General features: G+C 39.1%; 1 protein-coding gene across 3 annotated transcripts in view; it reads left to right on the plus strand.

The window, feature by feature from the left end:
• The window catches only part of LOC105837087 (CCR4-NOT transcription complex subunit 6-like), a 498,126-nt gene that overhangs the window by 175,134 nt on the left and 301,234 nt on the right, over positions 1 to 21,758 (plus strand). The gene's annotated exons all lie outside the window — the stretch shown is intronic.

The raw sequence follows: 21,758 nt of genomic DNA on the forward strand, positions 1-21,758 counted from the left end.
CGGAGTTTGCATTGAAATTGCCGGCCACTGCCCTTTCTTTCCTCTTCCCCAGTGTCATCTTCCCTGCAAACGTGTAATCGAGCTTTCCCCAGATATGCACAAATCTTCGTTACTCATTCTACCCCTGTCGTATTTTGATTATTTTAATTTTTCTTTGCGTTGCTTATATACACATTTTGATTATTTTAATTTTATATATAGAGAAAGTTGATGATTTTCTTTTTAGCTTTTGTTTGCTTTTTAACACCGATCTCGTTCTGTGATTTTAATTCTTTTACACGAGTATTTAATTTTATAACTGATATAAACGATCAAAGATAGCGAGCGATAACGTTTTATTCACCGACTGCAGCTAATGATTCCCGATGCATAACGCAACGGTTTATGAACAAGAACACAGACAATAAATATCTGATATTTATCGGACGATCGAAATTGATATTGCATTATTCAAGCCGCATTGCATCTCTCTTTACTTACTCTCTCGTTACTTTCGAAATAGATTCTATCTCCCGTTGTAGTCAGTCTCCGCCATTCTCTTTTCATGATTCATCTCTCAAGCCTTTCGCAGGGCTATGTTTTGTAAATCGTTCGCGTAAGCGAGACTTTACGCTCCTCCTGGATCCACTCTTCGTATACCTCATAGAGAATAAAAGGCGCGAAAGTGCACACCGCTCACCGTTCGCGAGTTTATGCGCGCCAGCAGCTCGCGCGCGACTTCTTCCGTAAAATATCTTGTACCATGTAGTACCTCTTCCTTTTGCAACATTGCTTTTATATATATATAATAATCGAATGGATTCGTTCTCGCGTTTATTTATGACTAATAACGGATTTAGCAAATTTATGCAAGCTCCCGTAAATTCTTATTAATCACATAAAAAACTGAGAAGCGTCACGCTTTTATATATTTTTCCATGAAAAATATTTTTAGAGAGAGAGAGAATAGTACATCGTGTTATCCTTTGCATCGTGTTATCTTATTTACATTTTTAATTAATGAAAAGTAATCCCAAGATAAGCAGCTTTTGTCCGACCGCAATCCGACCGGAAATATAAAAATTGAAGTGAATGTAATATGTAATTTTTATAAACATTTTTCATAATTCTACGAATTAATTATTTGTTAAATGTTTCAATTACTCTTATTAAACGTGTTAAACGGTCATTGAAGAATCTGTCTATAATATTTTATAACAAGCATTTTCTCTCTCTTTCTCTTTCTCTTTCTCTCTTTCTCTCTCCCTGCTCCTTTCTTCCTTCATATTTATGCTCCGATGAACTGTATCGCTCGTAAACAAGACTTCCTAGTCTCGAACATTAATTTGCCATCCATCGGAATATCGGAGAGAAAGAGAGAGCTCGCCTCTCCGTTAGTGCTTCAATAATTCGCGAAGGCATCTCTCGCGAGTAACCGTACATTTAGTATACAATATCGAGCGCGACTGTACCCTTTTTTCCTTTCATATTTTCTTTTTTGGGTAAGCAACGACGACGACGACGACGTCAGTGAGTAGCTAATTAACGGCGCACGGCCCGGAAAAGTATTCCCTTACCGTTACTTCCGAGGCTACGAGCAATATCGCGCTGCGATCGGCTTGTAACTTCCTTTTTTTATAGCACGAAGTTGCCGAGCACTTTCTCTTTCTCTGGCGTTTACACTCGACATATTGCCGTCGAGTGTCTTCCACCTTTTCTTAGATAAGAAACATTTTCCGAACGATCACGCCACGGCTTAGATAATTGTACCGTTCGTAATTCAATAAAATAACAACGTCCCGGAATAATATCTAACAGCTTTGCGGTCTCTTGATACGTTTGATATATAAATACAAAGATACGTTTCTTATATAATAGATGTTAATTTTAATCGATTTGTCGGTAGCGACTGTACAACAATAGATAGGGATGTGGATATAAACGCAGTAGCGAACGGCAATTGTAAATGCAAATACCGTTCGCCGTTGTCTTTATCGACCCTACGCCATTCTCTAACGATGAGAATGAATACCGCGATGCATGCTTTGTTGCTGGCTCTTATACCTTATAACATTAAATGGAGTTATCTTATTCTAATTGTACCTGTAAAGTTTTCTAACAAAGCTCTCTTATAAAAGAGAGAAATTCTTATATAGAAATTCTAGAATAGAAAGTAGAAAGAGAAACAGAGAGAGAGAGAGAAGCAAAGATAAGTGAAAGTTCGAAAATGAGCGACTGATACGGTTTTATACTGCAAAGTGTAACATGTTTCATTAAAAGAAGAGACATGCAACTGTTTTATAAAGTGTACTTACACTTATAAAGCATTTGTTTTTGTGTAAGTACACACTTTGTAAGTTGAAATAGACATTTTATTTATTTATGGTTGATTCTACTATGTAATAAATAGAGATAATAATACATGAAATATTATTTGATAAAAACATGGTAAAATTTTATAAAATGGAATAAAAGAAATGGAATAAATTATTCATCAAAGTATATATTTGAAAGCTGGTAGTTTAATTGTTTAGGATGGAAAGTAAAGACACGAGAAGGATCGGTAGCCAAACGAGCATTAAACTTGTGTAGCGACAATTGCGATACTGTGTGATGGAAAAAAAACGGTACAGAGTTATATCAGAATCCCTTGGTGAAAACTTCACCGTTCTGAGCGAAAATTGATTGCGCTGGACGTTTCGCCGTGTAAAAACTGGCGTGCAGCTGGCAATTTCGAATCGAGCCTCTTCCGAAATCGATGGTGCCTTCGACGCAACGTAGAGACACGAGGTCGGTGGCACCCAACGTGACACTTGTCAAAAATTAACGTCACGCTCGCGATCGATCGTTATGCGCGCGCGAAAGAGAGAGGGAGGAGAGAGAGAGAGAAATCCGAACCGTCTTTCCATGTTTCAGCGTATAATAAAAAAAGTCGGTTTTTTACCCGACGCCATAGCCTCGTTCTGTCACGTACGTTTTCCCATAACGTAGTTCACTGCCACACGTTATGTCCTCGTGGCATCGTCCGTTTTTTAATAGCTCGGCAGGATATGAGGCGACAGAAATGATCGTCGTCTCTCCGGGAAAAACGAGACGCCCTCGCTGATGCACACGCACGCACGCACCTACACATTCCAATACTGTCATTTCGACATAATCTGACTTGCTGCGGCTTACATCGCTGAGTATAACGGGCCATGCTTTTATTAAAACATCAGTAAAACTGTAAGATATTTACGTTTTGCATTGTGCGCATATCCCGCGGTCATTGACATACATACACCGCACCAGCTCCAAACGGCTTTTGCTATTTCTGCATGAAAGGCAATAGGTTATTAAATATTGATCTTTACACAGAATAATTTTGCGTTAATAATGAAACGAGGATTTCAATCGCTTAATGTATTCCGAATAGATTTAAATAAAAATGCAAATTTTTAGTATTACTGAGAGAATATATAGATTGCGGCATGTGAAAACAATTAAAGACAAGTCTTTTTTGATCATAGCTGGATCTTTATGCTGATATTTTTCTGTGTGGTTTTATATGCCTTTTTAAGTTCATTAAACTGCGCGCTGAATGAATTTTTAGTCTTGAAGTTATAAGTCGAACAAGAATAATTTATCACGATATTAAATTGATAATTAATTTAAAAATAATGATGCTAATACAAGCATCTGTTACTTCCTTTCCTTCGAATGCTGTAAAGAATATAAAATCAAGTATATTAAATTTCAAGAAATATTAACGCAAAGATCCAATTATAGCCGAAGGTTTGTTCTTAGTTAATTAACTAATTGAATTTTTAGTATTCTAAGTTTTGCATTGGTACAAAAATAATCTCCGAATATAAATAGACCGTAAAATAATCATTTATTCATCACTGATTTAATTTCCTGCATTAAAAATTTAGGGAGCTTTATTTATTGAAAGATTAAATTTCTCTGCAAATGTTTCGACATATCTTGGCACAACGAACCTGGAAACTGCCGGATTAGGGTCCAGCTGCATTTTACGTTTATTCAGTTACGGCACATTGCGCTCTCTCGACGGGATAAACGGTTTTACGTTTCGACGATAATTCATTTTAACGTAATTTCGCCGCGTATATACGTGACTCGGTCGTTGTGTAAACGGGACCGCCGCCGCCGGATTTTATCGCAAAATACATACATACGCGATGTACTTTATGGGCATATTACGTTTATGCGGAAATAACGCATTAATGTTTCCTCCAGTGTCTCATTGCACGAGCGTGTACTTCGCGGCTGATTAGAGACGCGTTTATATCGATGTTACTCTACTTCTCTCGTCTAGCATCGCAAATTACGCGTTTTTTTGTTTTCCGTCTGTGTGCGACAAGCTCAGATGTTTTCATTCCATAGGGTATATAACGGAAAATGCGATATGAGAGATGAAATGGCATCAAAGATAGTGCGCGAGACTTCATTAACGTCACATATCCAGTGCGCGTTATTTCTTTTTAAAAGCGGCGTGCAAATACGTCGTAAGCGAGTAAATGCGTCGATAAGAGCGCAATAACATCGTAAAGAAATTGTGTAACGTGCTAGGGGATTACGAGGGAAGCATAAATTACGGTACACTGTGAATGCTCGGACTAAATATTTAATTATATTGCCGTTTTTTTTTTGCAAGAGTAACTCTCGAATAACGCAATCCTAAAACTAATTTAAAAAAAAACTGAAAAACGAATGTTTTAAAAAAATTGATAAACTGCACTTGTGTGTAGGAAAATATTTACAGTTTTATAAAAAAAAATTGCAAATTTATTTTAAAAACAATTCTCTACAGATTCTCTCTATTTTTGCCGTCTATCAAAATAATTTATATTACATTTTTTATAAAATATATTATAAAATAACTAGAAAAAAGTGAGCAATCTCACTATTATTATAGGTTTTTTTTAAATTGAGCCAAAATAAAAGACTATGTTGAAAATATTTAAACAATATTGAGAATATTCAAACAATGGTTCAAAAGGAATATGTTTTCTCGAATAATTTTCGACAAACTTTCTAACGTTTGAAAAGTACTTCCACCGCATATTCAAGAGTCGGATAAATCAAAGATTGGCTTTTAGGAAAGAGGCATGACTGTCAAAAGTAAGTAGAGAATGGGCAGGAGGACGGAATTCAATCTTTTCCAGCGGAAGATTTAAGGAAGAGGACGCGATATTTAAAGTTTCCCGTCGTCGTTGTCTCGAGAACCTTCTTGTCGCAAAAGCGGCTATTCTGCATTGATCCGCGAGGTCGAACGGATCGATCGTCGTCGGAGCGGTGATTCTCCAAAGCGAGCGTAGGAGACTATTCGTTTGAAAAGAAAAAGAAAAGGAAAAAAGGAGGAAAAGAGAAAAGAAAGAGGAAAGGAGGAACAAGTCGCCATTCAACGACTTTTTCTTCGTGCCGCTTAAAGCTCGGGCTCGAATCGATTGTGCAATCAAAACGCGAACGGGTCTTAAGAAGTAAGTCCTCGCGAAGACTCGTCCTCGGAAGTGCTTTGGCGAACTCCCTGGCCCTTCCACGAGGTACTTTAGGTCCTCCGCCTCTTCTTAGTCTGGCGCGCAGGGGAAAAACCGCCGCGAAATCACTGGAACCGATTCGTAAAAGTGGAAAGTCAGCGATTATATACTTTAGCAGTCACGAAGGTGACTGGCACGGTTTCAACGGATTTTGGTGCTTGATATTGATGTCACAGCATCAGTATCTTCTCGCACGATGTTCGTTTCTATCTTATTCCCGAGTGTGACGGTTTTCCTAAATTCTAGCATACTTTTCTGCGTTTCTCTGAAAATTCTGACACAACCGAGTTGACCAAAGCGAATAAATTCTTTTACTTACACAATCGATGACGACCGTCCGCACGACTTCCCGCGGGAAGTTCAACCGAACGTTTCAATCCAACTCCTGGGAAAGGGATAGAGAGATAGAAAGAGAGAGAAGAACGTTGGGGGGGTCTTCCAGCGTGCTGGTGGTAGCCGGGTATCCTGCGATTTACATAGCGACGAGTTCAAATATTGATTCGCCGTGCTCGCGCGCGCCGCGTCCCCCGGAATCGACTTCGTCAGCAACAGCCAGCCGGCCGCGACTCCCGGAAAACCCGCCCTTCTGCTCTCCGATGTGGAGCCTTCTTCGGAGTAGAAAGCGTCCCGAAGCGTATCATTGCTTGTTTGCAGTGCACGACGGCAAGAGGGTACACACACCGATGCCCACTCACCTATAACACACACACACACACACACACACACACACACACACACATCCGGAAGAAGCAGAAAGCATTCCAACAAGGGTGACTTTCCTGGCGATCTCGCTCCCTTGCGCAATTACTAATTACTCGTTTAGCAAGTGACGTATACTCAGGACAGAAAAGAGCGAAGGGAAGGAGGGTGGAAGCAACCCCGTAACGACCTTTTGTCTTAACGACTCTCGGAGAGAACAGGGTCCCTTTTAACCAACTTCTCTCTCTCTCTCTCTCTCTCTCTCTCTCTCTCTCTCTCTCTCTCTCTCTCTCTCTCTGTCTTTCTCCCTTTCGTTCCTTTCTCTCTTCTACTCTTTTCCGCCCTCCTGTATCCGCTTGCTTTCTCCTCGACCTACTCGGTCTCCTTTCGTCTCTTCTCTACCTGCCCTCTTATCCTCTCTTGTATTCTCCGAGCTGCAGCTGCACGCTCGATCTTTAGTTATCTTCGAGCGAATTCCTCGCGCCGGCATGAGATTTATGGCGGCCCCGCGTAAGTAAGAAGAAGAGAAGCACGCCATAGTCATCTTCTCGTTCCGCGGAGGAGTCTTATCTGCTATTATGTGCTATTTCATTAGCTATAGCCGCAGTGCGCTCGAATTGTGAATTACGGCTTTTCTAACCGTCGTTTTACTTTGTTCTCCGCCATGGGAGATATATATTTGCGCTCTAAAAATATTTATTTTCTACCTATTTTCATCTCTTTGCACTTGGATTATAGTGGGATATGAATCGGAAAAATGTGCATAATAATAGGATGATTTTGCAACTGCAATGTTTGGAAACAAGATATGTCGTAAACTTAGAACGTAACGTAATCTCAGATGTCGTATAAATTTTAAACGTAACTTAAAAAATTCTTATATTCTTTATTTTAAATTTATTAATAATTTTTTTACTTAGTGTATAAATTATTAATTGGTTCTTTATTTTGATTGTTCTTTTAGTTTTATCATTAACGTTGATTTGTATAACGTATATTTCCATAATGTTTCAAATTAAAACTAACTGTACATAGTATAATCCCAAGATACTAGGATCTTTTTCCACCTACAGTTTTACCTGAAAAGATCAACGTGGTGTTATCACGTAATTTTATCTGGTTTAGTCATTCGCAGGACATATTTGCGTTACGAGGAATCATTCCGCAAGCGGATACGATTCGGGCGGTTTACCTGGCGGCATTACCTTATCTTTAAATACGCATGCTCAATCACGATACGCATCTCGAATTCCGGCGTGGGTTTATGAAAAGAAGAGAGAGAGAGAGAGAGAGAGAGAGAGAGAGAGAGAGAGAGAGAGAGAGAGAGAGAGAGAGAGAGACAGATAGTAACTGAGATGCACCACATTATCGCCGTTCGAGGGACGTTAAGCCGACATCTCATGGAATATAAATGTACTTCCGGCATATCTAGATTCAATCACGAGCGTATGTATACATTTGTGCCACTTTGCCGTTTCTGACTACGTTACGTTACGTTACATTACATCGTCGATGTTCTCAGGACCGCCCGATCGAAGATGATTTACATTTTTATTCGCTATGTTTAAAAATGAATAGGAAGAGATGTGTGCATCGTAACTATGATGATGATGGCGATATGTATGTATGACAGTATGTTTACAAAATAAGTATCGATTATTCGTATTCTACTAATTTAAAAAAATTATTTGTCAGTATACTGAATCTTTTTTTTATTGAAGATATATTTTTATAAATTTGATTCACACGTAATTTTAGGAGAAAAGTATTAAAATTTATTTTCTTATTTGTTTTCTCATCCCTTTAAAATGTAAGAATTCGCGAGTCAATACTGCCATTGATTAGAGCTTATCGACAAATATTTCTCATCGGTGTCGCCTATTGACGATAATTATGCTGATCTCGCGATGGCACGTCGATACAATGCGATTAATAAATGAGGAAATTGCGTCTCGAGATCAGTTTATCACTGTCATTTGCACGTGTGCTAATCGATGCAGATAAGCAGCATTAATTTGATTGTTGAACGGTTGTCACTCGATGGGATAGCAACTATGTGCACATAGATATATTCTCGAGCACACGCAACGGCTTTCCTATCTTTACAGGTTTCCGCTTTAGGATTGTGTTAAATAGAGCAAGAATTTGCTGGCGGGCAATATAAATGTCGCTTCATCCTGTACAGGATATAACGCTACAGCTAATAGCATTACGAATACACGCGACACGAGAATTTCATTATTCTCCCATTTAATACTTGTAACGAGTCGTTAAACGTTCGCTCTTATTATCTTTACATTTATTACGTTTTAATTTTTAGCACCGTGCCATGCATCATTAAACCTAATAATGTTTGATCTATAATCTTTTTCGAAGCGAATTATTTTTCATTAAGTTTCTTATGGATTAGTATATTTTTTTTTTTACTTTCTTCCCTAATTTATTTTTTCAATTCTTCACGTATATTTGAATATCATATTTTTAAACATATTTACACAAAATGAAATTCTTATTCTAATTATGTTAAAAATTCAGAAAATACGAAATAATGAAAGATTTAATGTCACAATTTTTTGCAAAGACTATGACACCGCGAGACAATGAAAAATTTATATTTATAAAAATTGAGATTTAAGTTAAGAAAAATTTCTTTCTTCGGAGAATGTCACGGAGATTCCGAATTATAAGTCTGACAGAAATGATAATTTTACAGGTTTCTTTCAAGATACAGAAATAATTGTTCTCGTCTTGTCAGCGCTATTATTAATTTGCCGTGTGAATCAACCTTGTAATTTATTTCAAAGATCCTGGAAATTGAGGGGATAAGTCAGTCTATTTTCGAGCGACTACTCGTCCGTGTATTTATACAAGTGATATTATAATCGTCTTAGGAACGCGTTCACCGAGAGAGCGTGTCTCGAATACAATATGTGTATCGAGCGACCGACATTTTGCTGATCGACGTCAGGTAAGGCTTTGCTGAACCAGGTGGCATCCGTCGGCTCTCTATATGCGCAATATCACTCACTGATCTTTCATGCAACATATCCGATCTTCAGAGGGGTAAAACGGCTTACCTTTGTACGGATAAATCCGAATTTGCTTGCCGCTTTCAAAGGACGCGCGAGGCGCGTCGTGGCGCCGCATCACTCAGGATGCATCATCTGCTTCGTTCATATTTTTTTGCGTTTCTCCATCCACCTCGTCTGTAGCTTCGTCTGTTGAGCGTAACACGAGTACTTGGACCGAGTAAACATCGTTCTGCTATTTTCTCGATGGATAGCAACCCCCAAGTCGAGCCTGCACGAATCGATTTCGGTCCAGTCTTTTTTCTCTCTTTTACTCCATTTAATCGCGTGTTTTGCGGCATGGAGCATTTTTTTCGCAGTTAGAATATAATATGTAAAAAATATATTTTTTTTGCATATAAATATGTATATGATCAACATGTGTATTTTTTGCAGAAACATGAAATTTGTTAAAAAGAAATGTCTATTTATCTATTCTTAATTATTTTATAAACTTTAATTTTCTCTCTCTTTAATTGAAATTCAAATTAATAATTTATTTGTTCTACTTCTGTTTCATTAACGAGAAATGTTCTAGCATTAGTGGACACGCGCACGCGATAATGTCTTTAAACAATAATTAGTTGCCACTGATCTTCGCTCATTCGTACGAAAATGAGCGTGAATGCGAGGTAAGCATGGTCGCAATTTCGGGACAAAGAGAACGGCAATGGTACGTCGTGGTACTTACGGTGCAACTTACGGCACCGCTGCAGTCGCGGTTTACGGTAGTCGCATTCCGACGCGTATCTAATAATGTTCAGTGAAAGTCCCTCTCTTATGCATGGTCGCCCATGTTTACAAGAGTGCCCATGCGGACGTGCTTGCAATTCGCGCGCGCGCTGGTCGCTCGCAGCTACCTGCAGCAACGTATAAACACGAGCGCGCATATAAATACGCAACATACAATATAAATGCACACGGCATCCCCTTATTAATGTAACAGAGGAGAGAGGGGATAAGGGGGAAGGGAGAGGGAGGGGACGCGCAGGGATCATAATTTTCGATGTCGCCGTATTTCGCGCGGCCGTCTCGTAAAGCCATCGGATTATTTTACGTCGGTAATAGAATATTATTTTCACACGTTCGCCTCCCTTTATAAGCACGCAACAGGCAACTTCGGCGGAGCAGGCCAGTGTAAAAATAGATTAATCAACGAGATAAATTACGTTAAATTCGATGCACGATCTCGCGGGAGATAATTTCCCGGCTCGCTCTGTAAGATTGAATTTCAAATATATCCGTTCACCTTTCTCGTCACACACAAATGCATATCGCGCGGCCAACAAACTGAATTATTCCCACCTATTACCCGTCAGTCCGTATTCGGCATTACTTATTCCATGTCGCGTTTTCTTGCCCCCGGTCGGCGTATTAATATTTAACGCGGCCCTCGTAATTCAAAACCGACGGTCTTGAATAATTTACGTTCACGCATCTCATGCATTGCCACGACGTCTTCGATAGGACGGGAGGATCGATAAGACATTACACGGAGATGAGTAATGCCTCTGTGCGCCGATATATGTACAACGACAGTTTCAATTGACTATGACGTATCGCGTGCAACCGAGACCGTAGATCGAGCTTTACGTTCGCTTTACACGATACCGCTCCGCTGACAGCCGGTGCGCGCATTTTGTTTTTAATCTCATTTTTCATCCGGCGGGGTGTGCGAGTGGGCAGTATGTATTTATACGAAAAGATAACGTCGAAAAGTATTGGCTACTTATTCGTCTATTTGCTGAAGTATAAAAAGATATAGCTGGATGCAGATCCAAAGATAATTTTGGAAGGTTTTCAAACATGAGCAATACTGCAAAAAAATTTTGACGTTCTAGTAACCAGCTCGAGCATTTTACATTATTATTTTAATGGTTCAGAATTATTTTTAGATCCGTATTCAGTTTTTGAACACTTTAACAAAATTATTCTTTTTGTGCCAGTTAAACAATTCATTGAGGATTTTAATTATTTCTTCACAAAAACTGTTTGGAAATCATCGATTTATAGAAGAAAACGTTGGCTTTAAGTGGATCCAAGAATATGCCTGTAATTTTTGTAACAGTTATTTCCAGAGAAAAATTCTGTATAAATATTTTCCTAAAGCAACCCGCCGAATTCAATTTAAAATAACTGAGGCCGCGCTGCTTATTTCTCTTCGCGTAAAAACCATCGTGCAATTGTTGTACGCTACTTTTACCAGCTGGAGGATAGCTTTTATTATTTTCTACCTTTGAAGACCCTCGCAGGGTGAAGCGCCTCGCAGATTGTAACTCGATCGAAACATGCAAATGCGATAGAGGAGGCGAATGTTTCCTGCAATCGATTTTCCATCTCTTGCCCGGTGTTGATGGCCTAGGAGTCCCGAGCTTTCCTTTTCCTCTCTTTCTTTTTTTCCCCCCGCTCGCTTCGAAGTCATCGCCCGATTCTCGCGAACGATTCTATTCTCGATGCGGTATATTGGATGCGGGGTATCGGGAGCAGGGCATTCGAGAGGGGTGGTACATAAACCACGATCGTCGCCACTATCGTTGATGGGTTGCGCCCAGAGACCGACGTAACTGGTTTCGCGAGAGACCGATTGCAAGCGCGCCCTTGCGATCGATCGGTCTCTGCGCGTCAATGGTGGCCGCTATTTTGGCGGAGTGCTCGGTATCCTCTTCAATTTAACATGAACGCAAATGTAAATAGAAGATTTTTCGCATTTTCCGATGCATTAATTTACCTCGACTGACGAAGAGAGCGTCTACCTGAGCTGACAATGCACGTATTATAACTTTTTGTCTGTTCAACTTTTAATATTTAATGTACGAAGAATCACAGACAAGAGTATTATGGTCCTTGTATTTTCGTAATTAAAATTAGTTACACGTTCAGGATCGTGACTCTTATTCCGTTCAGAAGAGATTAACTCACACATCCAATCAAACTATCAGTTATTCGTGGAAATTAACTATCGAGTTAAGAAGCTGAATTAGTTTCTTAAATATGTGTGTGTATGTGTGTGTGTGTGCGTGCGTAAAAGGTAGTATTTCTTCGACTTTGTGGGTTAATTCGGTTCGCGAATTATTTCTCCGGCTTTTCATTCGGAAGGATCAACGCGGCCGCGGAAGATCATGTCGGTGCGTGATCGATGGTGTTTACGCGCGAAAGTGATTTGACTTTATGGAAAGACCTCTCGATGGGGAATGTGGGAACGGCTGTGCGTGTCCGTATGTTGCGTTGGTGAACGAGTTAATGTTGCGTAATCGACGCTTGTACGCTTCGACGCCGGGTAATTATAGTTTAAATTATCGACCCGCGCGAATGCTCAGTCAGAATAGTTTCTACATACGTAAATGGAAAATGCGTTGAAATTAATAAAGCTCTTCCCTTTTTATCGTGGCGTTGATAGGATTTCTCGATACCTCAGATACACCGATAATCGTAAAACAAAATATGAAATGAAATATTATTATTTCTCTCCGAGAGGAAATCATAAAGCATTTCTTAAGCACATTGGAATCTTCTACGCTTATAAACATTTTTCAACTGTAATTCCGCGCTCTTTACGACACGAGTTTATCGAAGAAAAAAAAAAGAAATTCAATCGCAAGATTGCAATTAGAGTCTATAAACTCCTAGAAATAATATTTTTGCGTAGAAATCCAGTCTGCAACACGTCGTGCGTTGTTGCGGTTCTTTTGCTTAATTTTTAACAAGTGGAAATTTCCCGCAGCTAAAATTCTCATGAGATTGACTCGTTCGCTCAATCGCACTTCGATCGAGATCGATTGTGTTCGCGTTACAGACGGACGCGCTCGTTAATTTCCGCAGTCGCGATGAACGCTCGAAACACTTCCTCACGGGGGTGCCGATTATACGAGGTGTTCGCTCAGGAGGGCGAGAAAGAGAGGCGCAGCCACGTGCAACAAGTGTGACTGCTTCATCAATCTCTCCGCGTGCGTGGGCAGGCGTGAGAAACCGCGCTCTCGAGCTCTCTCGGTGTTAGGTCGCCGCCGAGAGAAAGAGAGAGTTGAGAGAGACTCGCGCGCGAAAGGTCACATTTCTGAGATTTTCCACGAGTTCTCGTTTCAAGCTGAGACCTGAAACCGAGTCCGGGGTTCGCGCCGAGGGTGGTGCGGTATATACCCGCGGGTACAATGCCCACGTGGCGACGGACGACAGTTTTCGTCGCCGGCCTCGCCTTCCTTCTCGCATTGTCGCCCGCACAAATCGAGATGTAAAAAACGAAGACGGAGTGTGAACGTTGCGACCAAAATTTTCCCGCACAAAAGATCACGTCGCTACTTCCATTAGAAAAACTCTAAATTTTTTTAAACAAAATGTGAAACAAGATAAATTTTTTTTAAATAAGGTTTTACTTCAGAAAAAAATCGAGGGCTTTCAACAAGGGCCGTTTAGCTGAGGAATTTTTAACAGCAACTAAAGTTTTTTGTTTTGTAAAGCAAAGTATGCAATTGTTAAAAAATTTTTAATTGAACAGTTTTTAATGAAGGCATTACAATTTTTTCCTTAGTTTATGTTGTACAAATTTTGTTTTGCTTTGCGTTTTATTTGATAACGTAGGAGTAAATAGAAGGACATGACGCTACTATATACTTTTTAATTAAACTGTTTACTCTGTATTGCATTAGCAAACACGCCGTGTTGTTCAAATATAATCATCGCGAATATTCGCTTCGGGAAACCCTTGACTTCTACACTTGACTGTCGATTGATCAGCCAATCATCACGAAGGTCTGTTAATCGGCGGTCGGCGAGACGGTTGTCAGAAGCATCAATCGAGCCATCGAACGCGTTCACTTAATTCGCGATTTAAACGAATCATTTATCATTGTGACGTAGGGGAAAACACTCTACACGGCGATTACTACAAAATATCGTGTCCCGTGGCGTGTAAATCTCTATAATCTGTGTAAATAGTTACATCATACTGTGATTGGATAAAAAAACAATTTTTCTTCTCTCTCTCTCTCTCCCCCCCCTCTCTCTTCTCTATTCCTCTTATCCGATCGATGTAACAATAGTCAGCTGTCCGCGCGAGAATCAATTCACATCAACATCCGCGCGTTCCTCGAAAAGGCCACGAGCGTATTCACGATTATTTCCATAAATCTATGCTTATGCCGTTTGCCGTCAGCCGCCGCATTTGTTTTGCAGATGCAGCCGGACACGCGCGTGTACTACACGACCCAGTTTCACCGCCACGGAATACGTCGTACGATAATCGAACACGGCAGACGATATTTTTTGCTTTTTTTCCCCTTTATTAGAGCCCTGCCGCGGCATCTTGATGATGATTAAACAGCGAACCTCAGCGTTAAGACCGTAAAATGCGAACATGTAAATTCGTGCTTCTGAGAATATCGTAAATAATTGCGTATCTCCCGCGTGAGTTTAGTTATCACGTGGAAAAGGAAAAAACGACGTGTTTAACCATGCAAAACGGCCAAGTATAAATGCCGAAAGTAATTAGACCCCGTGTAACGGTAGAGGTCTCGCATCTTCTTGGATTTATGGATCGATAGATCCGTTAAATTTGTTAGACTGTTAGCTTCATAAATTGCTAGATAGATCTGCAGATTGCCGGCTTCGTAAATTGCTGAGATCTATCGGTCAATTACAAAATCGTTGATCCATAAAATCCTCACGCTTTCTCACTGCATTACGTATGTTTACGTGCACAATGATCTGAAATTGGATTGATTATATACGCTCTCTTCCTCATACCTCAGTCCTCACTTTCTATTTCTAACAAACGGACGTGTGTATATGTTGTATGAGCAGTTATTTAATTTTTTCGAAATACAAGATAAAAAGCAGAGAATTATAGAAAATAGCTTAAAAATTGATAAATAAAATTTATTTATGTGTTTTAGTTTTTTATGTATTACGAAATGTCGAGTACAAAAAATTGAATATATATGAAAACTACACTATCAGAATTTTTGCATCACTAAATTTGATTTTGAATTCTAATATTTAAAATGGTGAATCCAGTAGAGCATAAATCCAAAAAAATTGTTTGATTTGCATAAAAATGATTTTCAATGGATTTTTTAGATTTCCGAAAAATAAAAAAAATTTAAATTATACGTGAATTTTAGTGTAGCAAAGATTTATTTGTAAATAGTGAAGTATTTATATGTTAAAGTTTCAAGAACTAAAATGTAGAAGATAAAATATATTTGATTTTATTTAAATCATTAAGTTTCACGTAGCACTTTTATAAAATTTCATCAGCGATTGTAAAGATTATAAATCTTGTAGTGTGAATATTAAGCCGAGTGTGAAACTTTGCGCCTGGGAAATCCCAACAGTATTTCGCATCTATTTTTCTGACGATACTCGCGCGTAATCCGTTGCTGTCACGGCATCCAGATGACGATCGATGGCGGTGTGCTCTGATTGACGTTCGAAACCTAATATCCGAAATGCGTCAGAGAGAGGAGGCGCCTGGAAAATGTATGAGGCCGCCAGTCGCGCGACTCGAGAGAAAGGAAACCTTTCTACAGGGTGTCTCAGAATGAATGAGATTTTAAATTAATCTTTTTTTTTCTTAATAAAAATCTTGCGACATGAATAAGTGTTTCTTAATAAGCTTCTTCAATCGAGTTTGCAGGTAAATTGATTGTCGATATTGTCGTCTGCTTGAAGCTTCAACAGACGTTTTAGTGAAGATTTTATTTAAAAATTGTCTACTTATGAAGATACTTAATACTAAAATTTAACAAATTAATATCAAGAATGTTGTCTTGTAGAATTTTTTTTGAGCGATTATATAAATAGATAAAAAAATTTAATATTATATTTGATGTATTTGTTTTGAGACAGCCTGTACATTCGAAGCTCCATAAAGACGTTCCCACGACAGTAATCGACTTTCATGTCATTTTCCCGCACGGATACTTATACGACGAGCTGTCATTCGAGAAAACTCGATTCAGCGTCTCAATTGAGAGAAGTGTCTTCGGATAATCTTTCCAAGTTATATCCTGCGTTGCGTTGCCACGTCGCATCATATCCTTGTGAGCCGAGAATAAATTAAATTGATAGATTAAATTAGGGTAAAATGTCCAATAGTTCCCGAGGTGAATTTATAATACGCTGAATATGTGCTCGAGAAAATATCATGTTGACACGATAGAAGAATTTTTTAAAGCCAGTGTAAGCTAAACGCGAGACCTTTTATACATGATAAAACATAGTTTTTTTTTACAGTTAATTAAATTTTAAAATTTTTAACGGAAAGACAACTTGATATTTTTGTTGTAGAATTAATAAAAATTTAATACGAGCGAAAGTATAAAAATATTCTCTTTTTTAACGTACATAAGTGTAAAATTTTTTTTGTTTATTTTGTGCTCTCGATACGCTGTGAAATTTTCGCCGTATATTTTACAAACATCCTATTCCAGTTCCTATTACGCAATTGACCGATATTGGGATTTTTGGCGTTGGTCAATTGACAAGCACGTAAAAACTTTTAACACTTTAAATCCGAGAACGATAAAATGTAACATTGTGACAAAAAGTGACACAGCCAACATAGTGTATATATCTCATAGCCCGAGGGGTTTGTAATTCCCATAAATGCGCACCGCACTATGAAATGTGATGTGACGCAACGCTTTTGCTCGTAATCTGCAACCAATCTTCTCCGCAGCTCGTGACGTGTTTGACGTGCGTTTTCACGCGCCTCGGTTCATCATTAAAGCATTAAAAAAGAATCATAATCTTGAAGCAAAAAAAAAAACCCGACGAAACTAATAACAGACTTACACTCGTTTTTCAACGGAGAAACATATACTTTACGTGAAAAAATCACGTGCGATTTATTTGACATCTGATGCTTTTCGTAAAGTTTAAAATCCCACCGGAAACCGTACGGTTTTAATTACTTGCGTAGCATCTGTAATTAATTAGAGTCGCCCTGGTGTAAAATTTCAAGCGGTTTTTCCGAGACCGCATAAGTACGCCACTGTAATTTTACGTGTCGTGTACTCACGGCCGTATGACGACGGTGTGCGGTGCACGACGACAGGTTCTGTGTAAGCACGTTTACGAGAGAGGTTGGCCAACTGAGACCCGTAACTCGTTGGGAGTAACGTAACACGTTACCTAATCGCGCTCGTGGCCTCACCTCGCTCCGTCTTACCTCATTTCCTCGCGTTACGATGTGTTGAGCTTTAAGTTATGGGCTCGGTCAGTTAAACTGATTAATTTTATGAAAACAATTACGATTACGTGTAACACCGTGTAGACGTCAGACCACGCGCATCTGAATTGCATTCAAAAATAAGTTTTTCGATAATTGCCGATCTTGGAAAGTGCAAGATTAAGTAAAATTCCGAGTTATCTTATCGATTTTTATATTCGTATCTAGATTTATTACTATACACGAAGAGAATTTCCTCTTAAAATTTACCCTCAAAATTTGGTAATTGTGGGAGAATGTGTGATCTTAAGAAATTTTACTACTTTTTAATAAAATTTACTAAAAGTATAATAAAATTAATTATATATACTGTTAGTAAAATTTACTAAAAAGTATAGTAAAATTCCTCGAGGTCACACATTATCCCACAATTAGCAGATTTTGAGGGTAAATTTTAAGAAAAAAATTCTCTTCGTGTAGGAGCTCGTCTGTCTCCTCGCTGTCATTTACCTGTGAAAGAGAAATGTTACAGGATGAAATTACTCTCTGGAATAATATTCTTTTTTCTCTTGTGCAAAAATGGAAGAAGTCTGGAACAAAAAACGATAGTTTTTCTCAATTCGAGCCTGAAAATAAATTAAGTCCGTTATACGATTTTGCAAAAAGCGCTCCGTTTAAGAAGAAACGCAAAGTATTTCTTTGGACCGAAACTTTCTAGCCGGCGATGCGATGTAGCTGGAGCACAAAACGGGATAATTGCGAGGGACTGCTCATTGGTGGGCGGCAATAAAGACTCGGCGCAATACGCGGGTCGCGGATACCGCAAATAAATTCCGCGTGTATTGTCTCTGAGTCACCGCTAACTAACCAATGGCCAATCAAAGTCGCGATAAATTCCCTTACTCGCGGTAATATTTCCGCATTGGAGCCTTTTAACTTTAATGCTAACAATTTACGTTGATTGTCGGACGACCGCGACGCGCTCGACAAATTTGCGTGTATCAAGAGCGATACAACGTGCAGGAGGAAACCCTCCTTCTCGTGGCAAACTCTCGACGTTGTGTGTTGTTACAGACCGCAAAATGCGATAATAAGTTATGGTCGCTCTTGTCTGAAGACGGGAAACTGATGTTGTATCAACGCAAGTCAAGCATCAGACTCGCTTGTGAGAAACTTGCAAACTTGCATTAATATGCTGTTACTTGTGCAATTAGCGGTAATTTTGCGATGCGAATATTGTTGATTGTCCCCGTGCTACTGTAATAACGGCGCTTGTGTAATATTTATACTTTTCGACAAAGCGACGAAATTGTCTTCGTTAATTATGATGGGACGATTTTTAGATTGATGAAATAATATTTTTCCATACGTGCGAACTAAATTCTTTAGAACATGTCGATGAACACGTCAAAAATGAAATAATCCCCGTATGATTATCGCGTCTAAGTTATTCACTCGGATCTTTGAATAGGATTGATTTCCCACTCATGTGGCACGGATATACTCGTTACAACACCGTGCCGATAGCATCGCGCGTGCAGGAACATGCGTTATGGAAATTGCGATGCGGTGTAAAGGGTTACGTATCGACCGATAGAGTCTGCGGTACATGATAGCATCGGAAAGAAAGGCACGTATTATCGAGCCGATGTAATCGGCGCCGGCTGACCGTTACCGCTGCTAAGTAGGTTAACAGCGTGTCTAATGGTTTCGCTTGGCTTTGACAATAGGCAAACCACCTGTTGTAGAAAATTTATCTATAAAGAAACGTGATTGACACTAGAGTGCATTGACAGCTTGCTTCTTTTACTGTAAAAAAAAAAAGAAAAAAACAAAATTCTGTTGAGAAACGAAGCTTTGATTCTTTCGAACGTTTGGTTTTCTTTTTGTGTCTAAAAGATTCGGCTAATTTGGATTTCTATAGTTAATAGCGCAAAAGAAATAATGAAAATGTAGAAATAATGTCAAAATAGAATTGTTCGTGATCTATGCTGTTATAAGTTTTCTTGTATTCGCTTTTATATTAATTTATTCAAGACAATCCTAGATGTTGTTTTTAAAAATCCAGTGGTATGAAGATCAATTCTAAATCATAAATTATTAAAATTATAATATATAAGTGGAAACTAATTGGAAAATTTTAGCTAATTTTTAATTGGCACACACGCGACATTACTATATTTCATTTTTTTTGTGATCTTTGATTTTTGTATTATTTTTATGTTAACAAAACAAGAGCATGGACTGTGTACGCAAAACTAGAGCATGGAATGTATATGTCTGAAATAGGACGCTGTTAGATAATTTGTCGGTGATTATCAAGTTTAAAGGTACCAGAACTGTTTGCATTACGCAAGTTTAATAGCAATCATTGAACAATACAGATCTCATTGTGCGTGTTGGCTTGCATTGATCACGATGGAAACAGTCAGTTTCATTCCTAGAACAACAAAAGCATCCATTCTCTCTCTCTCTCTCTCTCTCTCTCCTCTCTCATTTGAAAGTCGATGCAACACTGCGATAGGTCGAGTAAAATTACTCGCCGATCATCTACACATATTACCGTAGATGATATTTCGTGATATATGATTCTTCATTTCTTACTGATACTTAACTGAAGAATACTTCAATATTGTAATCTTGTAACTTCTAATAATAACTGTCCTTGAAACTTTTACAAAGGGAAGGCCTGACTCGAAATTACAAACCGAAGGATCTGCCGTTGAAAAATAACACCGTGAAATGGGGTCATCCTCTCTACAGGCACCACAAGCCTCGGCGTGAGAAGCAACCACGGATCATTATGCTTATCAGTTTAATCTTTTTGCCCATCCCTATCAATTTAATCCTCTTTTCCCATCCTAAATCGAATATAACGATGTCATCCGACATAATACTACGGAAACTTGGTTTTCGCTGAATGCGTCAGGAGATAGGACGTCCGTCCGGGCATAGTAATTGCGGTCAGCGACGACACGTACACATTTGAAGACACGCTGCCGGTCGTGAGAAAGAGAAAAAGATGGCAAGAAAGAGAGAGAGAGAGAAAGGGAGAGTCGACGACGTTGTCGGACGGGATAAATTGGCGGCTGTCTCCTTCGAAACGGCTCCCCAGGGTCCACTGCGACGTGTTACACCGCACGGACGAAGAAAGGTGATACCTACCTACCTACCTACCTACCTACCTACCTACCTACCTACCTACCTACCTATCCCTCGCCTGCATTTCCGGCGCCGCAACAAGGCTCGGAGACACGGCCGACATCCGTCGCGCAGACCAAATGCATCCTGTTTTTCACTATTTCTCGTGCGCGCGACCACCGTTTTCTTTCATCTCGGCATTCGTCACGTTTTTCGCTTTTGCTCTCTTGTTGGGCTTTTTGCCTCTCGGATTTTCTCTTGTTGTAGTTGTCTTTTCGATGGTTTCCAGAAATTTTCATCTATTTCTTCGTTTTGAATCCTTATTTTTCTTCCAATGATTGTTAAAAATTAATGAACGAAATAAATCTTTTTTGTTGATTTTCGTTAGAAAAACAGTATCGAGGTTTGGCGAAATAAATTTTTTTCGTTTGCGTAAATGGACAGTTGAAATTAACAATATATAAAATTCTCGTTATAAAACAATTTATGTTCGATTTTATAAATCTAAGAATTCTTTAGCCTGGAATATTTTAGGAAGGCACCCTTCGTCAACTCATGAATAAGAGAATGATGTTGAAGTTTTCTCGATGAAAATGGGTGAGATGTATATTTCTCACAAATATATCTCGGAAGTAAGAGCGAAAGAGGATCGTTCGTGTCTACGAGATGTCGAGTGTGAGCGTCGACTTGGTGAATTCAGTAGGAAGCATCCGCAGAGACATTCCACGGCACGGCTGGATAAGTCAGAGACTGCGACCGCAGAGCATGACAAGGACTCGTCAGAGCCGTGCGAAACTCCTGCGAGATGCGGAGGCTAAAACGCCAAATAGATAATGGAGAGAAACGCCCGGCGGCAAGGAGCAAACCATCTGCTTTCATTCTATCCTTCCGCTCCTGGCGGGTGATATGCACAAAACGAGGCTTTTGCGAGCTGAAATCATAAGGAAGCAACTAGAGAGTTGCATCCGTCTAGAGATGTATATTATGTAAGTCTTGCTGAAAACGAGGATATATAAAAATTAACACATATCTTAACGGGAAACGCGCACGCGTGAATCGGACACAGAGAATTTCCGTTATACTTTTATTATTACAGAAAATTTGTATGGAAAACACAGTCAATTTTTATGTTAATTGACCGTTGATCTTTGTTATAACATACGAAGA

Source organism: Monomorium pharaonis, chromosome 5, assembly GCF_013373865.1.
Source record: "Monomorium pharaonis isolate MP-MQ-018 chromosome 5, ASM1337386v2, whole genome shotgun sequence".
Lineage (NCBI taxonomy): Eukaryota > Metazoa > Arthropoda > Insecta > Hymenoptera > Formicidae > Monomorium > Monomorium pharaonis.